Here is an 11,816-nt window from a genome sequence, read left to right on the forward strand (position 1 = left end):
GAGAAAGGCTAACAAGAATGGACCCAAGGAAACTTGGGTACCAAGATCAACTTGATTGATTTTATGGTGTGCAGGGAAAAAGAAGAAATCTATGGTACTTGGACAGTGGCTGTTCAATACACATGAAAGGAGATTTCTCCCTGCTCACTGAGTTTAAGGAGAGAGCTGGCCCTAGCATAACCTTTGGAGATGACAGCAAAGGGTTTACTATGGGATATGGCTTGATTTCAACAAGGAATGTCATTATTGATGAAGTTGCATTAGTTGATGGTCTCAAGCACAACTTACTGAGTATCAGTCAACTATGTGATAGAGGGAATACAATTTCCTTCAATTCAGAAGCCTGTGTTGTCACCAGCAAGAAAGACAACAAAGTGGTTCTAACTGGAGTTAGAAAAGGGAATGTGTACTTAGCTGACTTCAACTCTACAGATGCAGAATCTATTACTTGTCTCTTCAGCAAAGCAAGTCCAGTTGAAAGTTGGCTATGGCACAAGAAACTATCCCATTTGAATTTCAAGACAATGAATGATCTAGTCAAAAAGGACTTAGTCAGAGGAATTCCTCTTGTTGAATTCTCAAGAGATGGTTTGTGTGATGCTTGTCAGAAAGGCAAACAAAAGAAAGCATCATTCAAAAAGAAGCTTGAAACAACAATTGATGAACCATTACAGCTGCTACATATGGATTTGTTTGGACCAGTCAATGTATTGTCAATTGCAAGAAAAAGATATTGCTTAGTGATTGTAGATGATTTCTCAAAGTTTTCATGGGTCTATTTTCTTGGATCAAAGGATGAAGCAAGTGAAATCATTATCAATCACATCAGGCAAGTCAATAATCATCCTGATTTGAAGGTTAGGAATATCAGGAGTGATAATGGAACTGAGTTCAAGAATCTGTCAATAAGGCTGTTCTGTGAAGAAAATGGAATCATGCATGAGTTCTCAGCTCCAAGAACACCTCAGCAAAATGGGGTAGTTGAAAGAAAGAACAGATCTTTGATTGAGGCTGCCAAAACAATGCTTGAAGAATCAAAGTTACCAACATATTTCTGGGCTGAAGCTGTTAATTGTGCCTGCTTCACTCAGAATATTTTTTTGATCAATCAAACTAAAGGCATGACTCCTTATCAGTTGTTCAAGAGAAGAAAACCAACTCTAAACTTTCTTCATGTCTTTGGATGTAAATGCTTTATACTGAGAAATCAATCTGACCATAAAGGGAAGTTTGATGCAAAGGCTGATGAAGGGATATTTGTTGGTTACTCAGCTGGAAAATCTTATAGGGTCTACAATCTAAGAACCAACATTATTATGGAATCTGTGCATGTTGTGTTTGATGATAAAAAGATTGATGGACTAACAGATGAGGGACACAATGAGAGACTCAAATTTGACAACATTGAGATATATTGTGATGATAGTGAAGAGGAGATTGATGGAGATGACACTTCAAAAGGGATTCAAAATATTCCCTTGGATAATGCACAAAATTCTGCATCCGTTGATAGAGGCAATGCAGTATCCGTTGAAAGACATAGTGCATCATCCGTTGAAGTACAAAATAAAGCATCCGTTGATCATAGTTCATCAACGGATAATCGATTTACATCATCAGTTGATAGAACTCCAAATTCCCTGCAAAGAACCAACAACTCAGGGTGAGTTTCAACTAATCAACACCCTGTCTCACATCATGACAATACTGAGGCCACCTCATCTAGAGCACATCTTCCACCTCAAAGGAAATGGACCAAGAATCATCCCTTTGAACTGATCATTGGTGATGCATCATCTAAAGTGCAAACAAGAAAAGCTACTCAAGATGAATGTCTGTATAGTAGTTTTCTATCTCAGGAGGAACCTAAGAAAGTGGAAGAAGCTTTATTGGATCCAGATTGGATATTAGCTATGCAGGAAGAGCTGAACCAATTTGAGAGAAACAAAGTTTGGAAGCTGGTACCCAAACCAAAGAACAAGAGTCCTATTGACACAAAATGGGTATTCAGAAACAAGATGGATGAAAATGGCATTGTCATAAGGAATAAAGCCAGATTGGTTGCTAAAGGCTATTCTCAACAAGAGGGAATAGATTTTGATGAAACATATGCTCCTGTTGCAAGACTTGAAGCCATTAGAATTTTTCTAGCCTATGCAGCCCATGCCAATTTCAAAGTCTATCAAATGGATGTCAAGAGTGCATTTCTAAATGGGAAATTGGAGGAAGAAGTCTATGTAAGTCAACCTCCAGGGTTTGAAGATCCAAATTTTCCAGACTATGTGTATTATCTGTTGAAAGCACTCTATGGACTGAAGCAAGCACCTAGAGCCTGGTATGAAACCCTATCAAAATTCCTTTTAGAGAATCACTTCACTAGAGGTACTGTTGATAAAACTCTCTTCTTTAGGAATGTTAATGGCTCTAGTATACTTGTTCAAATTTATGTAGATGACATAATATTTGGTTCTAAAGATAATAAACTTTGCAAAAAGTTTGCTAAGCTAATGCAAAGTAAGTATGAAATGAGCCTGATGGGAGAACTAACCTATTTTCTTGGTTTACAAGTTAAACAAGTTAGTGATGGAATTTTTATTAGTCAAACTAAATATATTCATGATCTTCTAAAAAGGTTTGACTTAATGGAATGTTCATCTGCAAAAACTCCCATGGCCACTGCCACTGCCACCAAACTTGAATTGAATAAGACTGAAAGGTCTGTGGACATTACAAGTTATAGAGGCATGGTTGGTTCACTTTTATATTTAACTGCCAGTAGACCAGATATAATGTTTGCTACATGTCTGTGTGCTAGATTTCAAGCTGATCCTAGGGAGTCTCACTTAATTGCTATCAAGAGGATTTTCAGATATCTCAAGGGTACACCAAATTTAGGTATTTGGTATCCTAGAGAATCTGGCTTTGATCTAATTGGTTATTTAGATGCAGACTATGCAGGTTGCAAAATAGACAGGAAAAGTACAACAGGCTCCTGCCAATTCCTGGGAAACAAGCTTGTATCATGGTTTAGCAAAAAGCAAAATTCAGTCTCTACTTCTACAGCTGAGGCTGAATACATTGCTGCTGGAAGTTGCTGCTCTCAAGTGTTATGGATGAGGAATCAACTCCTTGATTATGGACTTCATGTTGATAGAATTCCTATCTTTTGTGACAACACAAGTGCCATAGCCATAAAAGAGAATCCTGTGCAGCACTCAAGGACCAAGCACATTGATATCAAGTACCACTTCATCAGAGAGCATGTCATGAATGGTACAATGGAACTACATTTTGTTCCAAGTGAACAACAAATTGCAGACATATTTACCAAGCCACTTGATGAATCAACATTCACAAGATTGGTAAGTGAGCTAGGTATGCTTAATTACTCATAAAATTTATGTCCTAACTGCAATTTGAATTGAAGCCTGAAATGTATTAGTTGCTAGAACAAATTTGACTTTTTAACACAAATTATTCCATCAACGGGTATTTCCTATCCGTTGAAAGTCAAAATTGTTCCATCAACGGATGTTCATTATCCGTTGAAAGACATATACATTTCTGGAATTTTTATCCGTCAACGGATAAAACTGTGGTACCTTTCAACGGATGACAATTTACTTTATCCGTTGAAATGTCACATCAGTCGATTCAGGTGTCTTACAGCCGTTGATTCTATTTTCTTAACCGTTGATACTCATACATACAGCTGTATGTATTTGTTTTAAAGGTAGTTTTTAGAATACTTACAGTTTATTCTTAAACGGCTGAAACTCACTTACATATATTTATTGTTTAATCTTTTATTTATGCTTTTTAATTTGAGAAAGTATAAAAGCCCTTCTGATTTTTCATTTTTACTTTACGCTTTCTTGAAACTTCAAAGCTTTTACCATTTACTCTCTGCAAAACCTTCAAGTTATTCTCTGCAATTTCTACTTACAACAATGGCACCAGTAGTAAAAATTATGTCTCAATCTGGGTTCATCTATGAGAAGAACAATTTCATAGCTTTGGTAGCAAAGAATGAAGCCCACTCAGATTATCACAAAATGATGGACTTCATCAAAAACTGTAAACTTAGCTATGCAATGCTGGAAGCCCCAACGATTTACTGTGAAGTAGTTGAGGAGATTTGGACAACTGCTGAGTTCAACTCCATAGATATGACCATCTCTTTCACTCTCAAAGGTAAAAATCACTGTGTTAACTGTGATGATTTACTAGCATGTTTTAAATTGCCTGAGAACAATGCCATGACACCACACACTGATAATGATGTATCCAACATGTTAGATTCCATAGGTTATTCTCTTAACTCTGCTAGTTTAGGGAGTATTAAAAGAAAAGGCCTTAGGAAAGAATGGAGTTTTCTTGGGGATGCCTTTATCAAGGTTTTCTCTGGGAAAATTAGTAATTTTGATGCCATAACTTCATCTCTTGTTAATATGCTCTATATGCTTGTTTCTGATAGGTATTTTAACTTTAGCAATTATGTTATGCTAGAATTGGGTACTAGATTAGGTAACAAAGCTAATAGACCTAATAACATCTATTATGCTAGATTCTTTATGTTATTGGCTAACCATGTTGCTGAAGGTTTGGTCATAACTAATGAGAATAACAAACTCAAGTGCTGGGCACAAGAGAAAAGAGTTCTTGCAGATTTATTGAGAATGGATCTCAACAGCAGTGTACCATTGGTATATTTACCAATCATGGATGCACCTCAGGTAAGTGAGGTAATTGTTTCTACAACTCCTACTTCTTCCAACCTCTCTATTTCTTTATCTTCTAGTGTGCCCATGGAATCTGTGACAATGCCCCAACAGATTCCTACCAAGGTCACCAAAACTAAACTTTCAAAATCAAAGACAAAGAAAACCACCTCTGTTGTTTCTCAAAAGACAATAGTTGTAACACCTACCCTTAACCCTGAGGGGAGTGAACAAGGGGTGAGTGGTGAGGGGAGGGGTGAACATCAAAGAAACCCCCAGGATAAGGAAGGAGAGATAAGTGTTTCCCAAGCTAGCCAAGCCACAGTTTCTCAAAAAGCTGTGGTGGTTGAAAAGGTTACTAGCACATCCCTAGCTGCATTCTCCCAAAAGGATGTAACTATTGAAAATAGTTCCCAACCAGGAACACAGAACAAACGAGAGAGGGACACAGAAGCCAAACACTCACCAACAAAAGCTTTTATTAGAAGAAAGAGGGCTAGAACCCAATCTTCTACACAGGGTGCACACACTGCACAGATACATCCATCTGTATCTATGCCTTCTCAAACTCAGTTTGATGTGGCTCCAACAAATGTGGAGTCACAGCCCCATTCTCTCACAATTAACACACATCAATCACCACACACTTCATCACCATCTCTGGATGTGGATATATTATTCCCATCAATTCCTGATTCTCCCTCTTTACAACTCAGGGAGGAGCCCCACTCAAAAACAGGTGATCATCATCTTTTAGATGATTTGTTGGATCACCCGTAAATTCTTTCAGATGTAATTGAAGGATCTGTGTCACCAAAACTCAAATCAATCCACACAGATTCAACAGTTATATCACTTTCAATTTCTACTTCTTTTCCTTCTTCAACGGATATCACTCATCCGTTGACAAGTGGTTGTTCTTCAACGGATAAGCTTAACAGCAGTTATCCGTTGATACCATCAGTGTCACCTTCAACGGCTATTTCATATCCGTTGATAGTCTCTACACACACAACTGAAACAATTCCAAGTGTAGAAGACATGATTACTGTACAATCACTTTTAGGACTGAGGGAAGGGAGTGACAATTTGAGTGAGAGGCTGGGTTGCACCCAGGCAAAAGGAGAGATTGAGAGCTCAAATATGCATGCTATTTCTTCCAGCATGGAAAAAGTAAGTGAGAGGAGTACCACCTTAGTAGGTGAAGGTGAGGAAGTGAGGAGTGTGAGCCAGGGGGAGCCCCTGATGCAAGAATATAGAGAAAAAGAGAGAAAGGCAGGTACAGCAGATACAAGGGTGGAACCAGCCATTGCTAGTGAGTCAATGATTGTGGATGATGCTGAAAAGGAAAGACAATTTCAGCAACATTACAAAGCTGTAATTGATAACATTTCCTTGGATGCTGACACTTTTACTCATCCTGTGTCAGCCTATCAGTTGTTGGCTGCTCAGGGCAATGAGGAGGCAGAAAAGACACTACATCTAGTACATACAACAAAATCTCTTCAAAGGGATAAAGCTGCTATTAACAAGATGCCTTCTACAGCTGGTGAGCCATCTGAGGAATTTGGAGTAAATTCTGATGATGATGACTCTGTTTCTTTTGATGGAAGCATGAACTTAGGGGGAGATGAAAGCCCTAGTTCTATTCCAAATTTACCTGAATGGGCCTTGACAAAGGAGTCTACAACAGGGCAATTCAATGTCTCCTTAGTTAAACAAATCAGTACTATCCAACAGGCCATTCAGAAAACTTCACATGCTGGTACCAAGGCAATCCTTACACTGGACTCACTGCATCTCATGAAGTTGCAGCAAGTAAGACAGAATCTGAGTGTGGATGAAATCAAGAAGGATATTGCTGACTTGAAATCCTACAATTCTGAAAAATTGGATTCAGTCATGCCCTATGGTACAATGAAGGACTTATTGTTGAGATTGAAAAAGGATTCAAATACTGAAAAGAGGCTGGCTAAGTTAGAAGACAGAGTCCAAGTTATTGAAAATTATGTGGCCAGCATTCTTCACAACCAACAATCTCAAACAAGTCTACTTATGCAGCTGGAAAAGGCACAAGGCTTGACCCCTCTCCTTGATGATAACAAAAAGGGGGAGAGAAAAAGGGAAGGGGAAGGAGAGCCATCTACAAAAATCCAGATATCTAAAGTGCTAGTTCCTGCCATCACTACTTCTCCAATTATGCAAATCAAAGGAAAGCCTGATGGAATTGACCTAATCCAGCTAGCAGCAGCTGACATTCAAGTGAAAGAGCAAAGGAGGAGAATTGATGAAAGGGTGCAACAAATGTTTGGCTCAACACAAGATAAATCAATATCTGTGAAACATAGCACAAAGGTTGAACCAATCATTATGGAGCACAAGCCAGAAAGGAGGAATAAGGTTGGAGAGACTTCTTTCAAGAATCTAAAACCTATAGTTCTCAAGCCCAACACTAGATCCAGTAAGGACTCCACAAAGAACCCCCTAGACTTTGCTCAGATGAAAGAAGTGGACTTTCCTCTTCCAAAGCCTGATGAAGACAAAGTTTTGGGTGCTAACATCAAAAAGCACAAGGAGACCAAGGACATAGTTGAAAGAATGAAAATGGCCATTATCTTTAGAGAGGGAAAGAGTATCTGTGTGATGCAAGGACATCCCAAATTTCCAAAGGCCAAGAGGGAAGAAACCAAAAGGTTGAAGAAAGAAGCTGAAAAACTCAAGGCTGACAAAAGAGCACAAGCAAAGCTTGAACAACAGCTAAAGTCAAGTCAAGTTGAAGGAGAGAAAGGAATTGAAGTCAGGGGTGAAGACAAGATTGCAAACCTAGATGAGGTTTTTGGGAGTATATTTGGTGAGAGTATGGAGGAAAGAGAGGAATGGCAGAAGGGAAACAGAAGAAAGGCCAAGGCACATAGAAGGAGTGAAGATAACACTGAAGAAACTAAATCAATATCTAAACCACTACCTTCCATACCTGAACCTTGTGTTGCTGATCCCACTATAAACATCCATGGTGAACTAATCATCCCAAAAGAGGAACCTATTGATTGGGACACCATCAAATTGCCTACCTTTTTAACCACTCTTCCACTACCAAAGAAACAGAAAAGAAAATCCAAATCTACACCTCCCCTAACCTCTAAGAAATTCACTCAAAAACAAAAACCTAAGCCTAAGCCACCCATTTCTAAAGATGATTATGTTCACATCTGTGACATAAAAGAAATTTCAGACATTGAACTCTATCTGGATGAGCTGGAGGATGTAAGGGGAATAGCTGCCTACAAACAGCTACCAGAGAGATTGGTGTTCAAATACAAAGGAGCTGGGGAAAGAACATGGCCTCTCTACATGATTCTGAATGAAGGCTACTCTACCTTGATCAGAGTCTTTTCAGCCATACAAAAGGATTCTGGCTTTACCAGGACTGCCAAGACTGAAATTCTCAACAAGATTGCCAACATAAGGAAAACTTGGAGGGAGCCCAATGCTTTGCCCAGAACTTTACTCATTCAAGAAAGGGGAATTACAATCCACAAATCACCTCATTGGTTGATGGAATTTAGAGATGATAAAGGAGTCAGAAGATTTTTCAGACTTGAAGACCAACTCAAGATTGCCAGCAATGAAACTCTCAAGGAAATGCAATCTAAGTTGGATATCAGTGATGAAGATGAAGCTGAATTCTACAGACAACTCCAACTCCAAATTGAGGAAAATGACAAAGGGCTAGGAAAGAAAACAAGGGAACAAAGAAGAAAAAGATGATTTGCTCAGACTAGAGGAGCACCCTTGGAAATTCTGTAAATCTTCAATTACCTCCTAGTACATACACTTTTGCAGCACTTTTAAATTTCTACTTAGTTTCAATTCATATATTTGTTAAGTGTTTTGTTATCATCAAGTTAACCCTGAATTTATGTCTACAATTCTTATAGACATAAATAGGGGGAGATTGTTAGGAATATATGTGCATTAGTTTGATGATATGTTTAACAAAACACTTAAGTAGAAGTTTAGTGTTTGTAGCCTCAACGGATAAGACCACTTTGGCTATCCGTTGATGGTGCAGCTTTACTTAGAAATAAGTCTAGTGTTGTAGCACATTTCAGTCTCTGTATTTAAGATATAATTCTTAGAAGTTGAGAGAAAATATAAGTCATGTTGACTACTAGAAGATATGCAAATAGGAAGGCCAATTGTAAATATTTCATGCCTTGTAATTTTGTATAAATGAAGTGGTATCAACGGATATCTTAAAGACCTTCAACGGATGAGAAACAAAGCTTCAACGGATGTCTCTAAAGCTTCAACGGATAGAGCTTCAACTGCTAACACATCAACGGATAAAGCCATCAACGGATGAAGGCTTCAACGGATGTTCTGTTAAATAGCAGTTGATAAGTGGTAGTTGTAACAGCAGACAGAGGCACATGGGTTGACAGAGATAACTGAAATGTGGAAGCCTAATTTCAGGAACATCAGAAAAAGCAGCCGTTCTACTCTAGTAGAAAGAGGTAATAGTCAACAAAGTACTTGAGTAATATGGAGAAGAAACAAGTGGAGAACTTATTTTATTATTGTATTTTTATCTTTGTCTTCACTTGTACACTTGGTGATATATAAACCAAGTAGCAGCTAGTAATTAGATAAGAATTTTTCCAGTGTTGTTTAGAAAAATCTTGAGAGAAAAATTATCTAGTTTGTACTAGGACGCAGCTGTGATCAACATCTTGAATCACAGATTTTCTGAAATACCATCTCTGGTGGAACAACAATCCACCAGAAAAGTTTTTAAGGTCTGTTGTGTTCTTTACATTAGTGCTTGAATATATATCTGTCTGTATTAGCTTAAAGCAATTCACACACTTGTCTATCTTGAACACACAGCCTTTAAAACTGCTCAAAACTTGAAAAAGTTTTGAGATTTACATTCAACCCCCCTTCTGTAAATCTCATTGTTAGTCCACTAGGAATAACAAACTGTCATAATAAAAGGTAATACCATTAATAGTGATGGAGGAACTAGGCGCAAATCGAATCTAGGAGAAGATGACGATCCTTAAACGGAAAGCTCCAAACAATCAGTTGAAGCAGGGAAATCAGGATCTGCCATTGCCGTTGCCTGGATATCACGTCGCTAGTTAAGAATCCCGAATCGCAACACGAACCGTGCCGGAGACCTATTATACAGTCGCACTCAACCTCACGATGACCTATCTTTCTATTTCCTATTCCTAATCCTAACACTCTACCCAATCCCGACAATCTAGGCTTGTTTCAGTGACTTATAACATGTAGCTCTGATACCAACCTGTGGCGCCCTCCATGTAATAACCCCAATTTTTTTGGAAAATTTTTGAAACCCTTATGATTGCTGAATGAGAAAACTTTTCATGCCACACTAGGTAGGGGTTCTTTTATGGATATTCTGAGATTTTATTGGCACTCTATATGACATATAAGTGTATGTAAAGATCGTCAGAATCCAATTCCGAACACTTTGGTTTTTCCCAGAAATCCACTAGATACGGAAAGAATTGAGTATAAGGTAACAGGATAAAAAGGATTTAAATTAAAGGATTATAAGAGAGGATCATAAAAGGATTATAATGTATTGAGAAAGGTTAAGGAAACCCAAGTAATAAGATCCCGGGTATGATCCCTCAAACGAGAAACGAGAACGAAAGTTAAGTGAACCGTATAACAGATCAGCGGTCATTAGGCAAACAATTAGAAGCTAATCAAAGAGATTGGAGGGGATGATGTCATCCAACCAATGAGAAGAGGGAAAGAAAGAGATGATGACATAGCAATGTGACATAAGCATGACATAAGGGGAAGGAGATGTGGTTGATTTAAAACCACACAAAGTCAAGGCTAGAAAGGTAATTAACCAAAAACAAAGCAAAAACCTAGCAACCAAGCAAAACAAATCAAAAACACAAAAAAAAGACAACTTCACCTCTTTTTCTCCATTGAAGCTCTCGGCTTCTTTCTTAAAAAATGAAGATCCAAGCTCCACCACTTACTATTTGGCAAGGTATTTATCTAAGCTTCCCCATGGATAGTTACATACATCCTATAAGTTTAAGCTTCTAATTCCAAGCCAATCTTTTTTTATAAATCAAGGAAGAAGATGGTGAATAGTACTTCTTGAAATTAATTTTTGTGTTCTTGATTTCTTTGTGTCCTTCTGAGTTTGATGGAATATAACTAACTCTTTTTCTAAGAAATCATTTCTTTTCTTAAAAACAAGATTTTCAGAAGTTAATCTTTCACATATTAAGGTTTGATCTCTATAACTGACAAACATGGTTTTAAGATATCTTCTCAACTCATTAATATCATCAGTATGAAAAGCATAAGTAGTCTGAGGTACCTTTGTTTCAGCAGCTTCAGAACTGCTCTCAGCACTTTCTTTATCAGCATTTGCCATCAATGCATAGTTCTCCTCATTTTCAGAGTCTGAAGTGTCTGTCCAGCTTTTCTGCTTTGTGACAAGAGCCTTGCCTCTGTCACCCTTTACCTTCTTGCAGTCAGGAGATATGTGGCCTTTCTCACCACAGTTATAACATTTAACATTGGTGTAATCTCCTCTGTCAGACTTTCCTCCTCTGCCTTCAGATCTTCTGAAATTCTTCTTATCAGAACTTATGCTTTTCCTGGAAAACTTCTTTCCCTTCCTGAACTTCCTGTATGCAATCTTTGTGATTCCTTTCACCATAAGAGCACACAGTTTCATCATCTCCTCATCAGCATCTGTCTCAGGCAAGCTTTCAGAATCTGAGTCATCATCACTCTCAGAACTTGATGACTCAGTATCAGACTTTATGAAAAGAGCTTTACCCTTGTCTTTCTTTGAGGAAGCTGCTTTGGGGAATTCTTCTTCAGCCTTAAGAGCAACTGTCCTTGACTTTCCTCCTTTCCTCTTGCTTCTTTGTTCCATCTCCAGCTCGTGTGTCTTGAGCATTCCATAGATTTCGTCAAGAGTTGTTTCATCAAGATTGTAGTTGTCTCTTATTGTCGTTGCCTTCAAATCCCAGCATTCAGGAAGAGCTAACAGGAACTTAAGGTTTGAATCTTCAAGATCAT

Source organism: Apium graveolens, chromosome 9, assembly GCF_009905375.1.
Source record: "Apium graveolens cultivar Ventura chromosome 9, ASM990537v1, whole genome shotgun sequence".
Lineage (NCBI taxonomy): Eukaryota > Viridiplantae > Streptophyta > Magnoliopsida > Apiales > Apiaceae > Apium > Apium graveolens.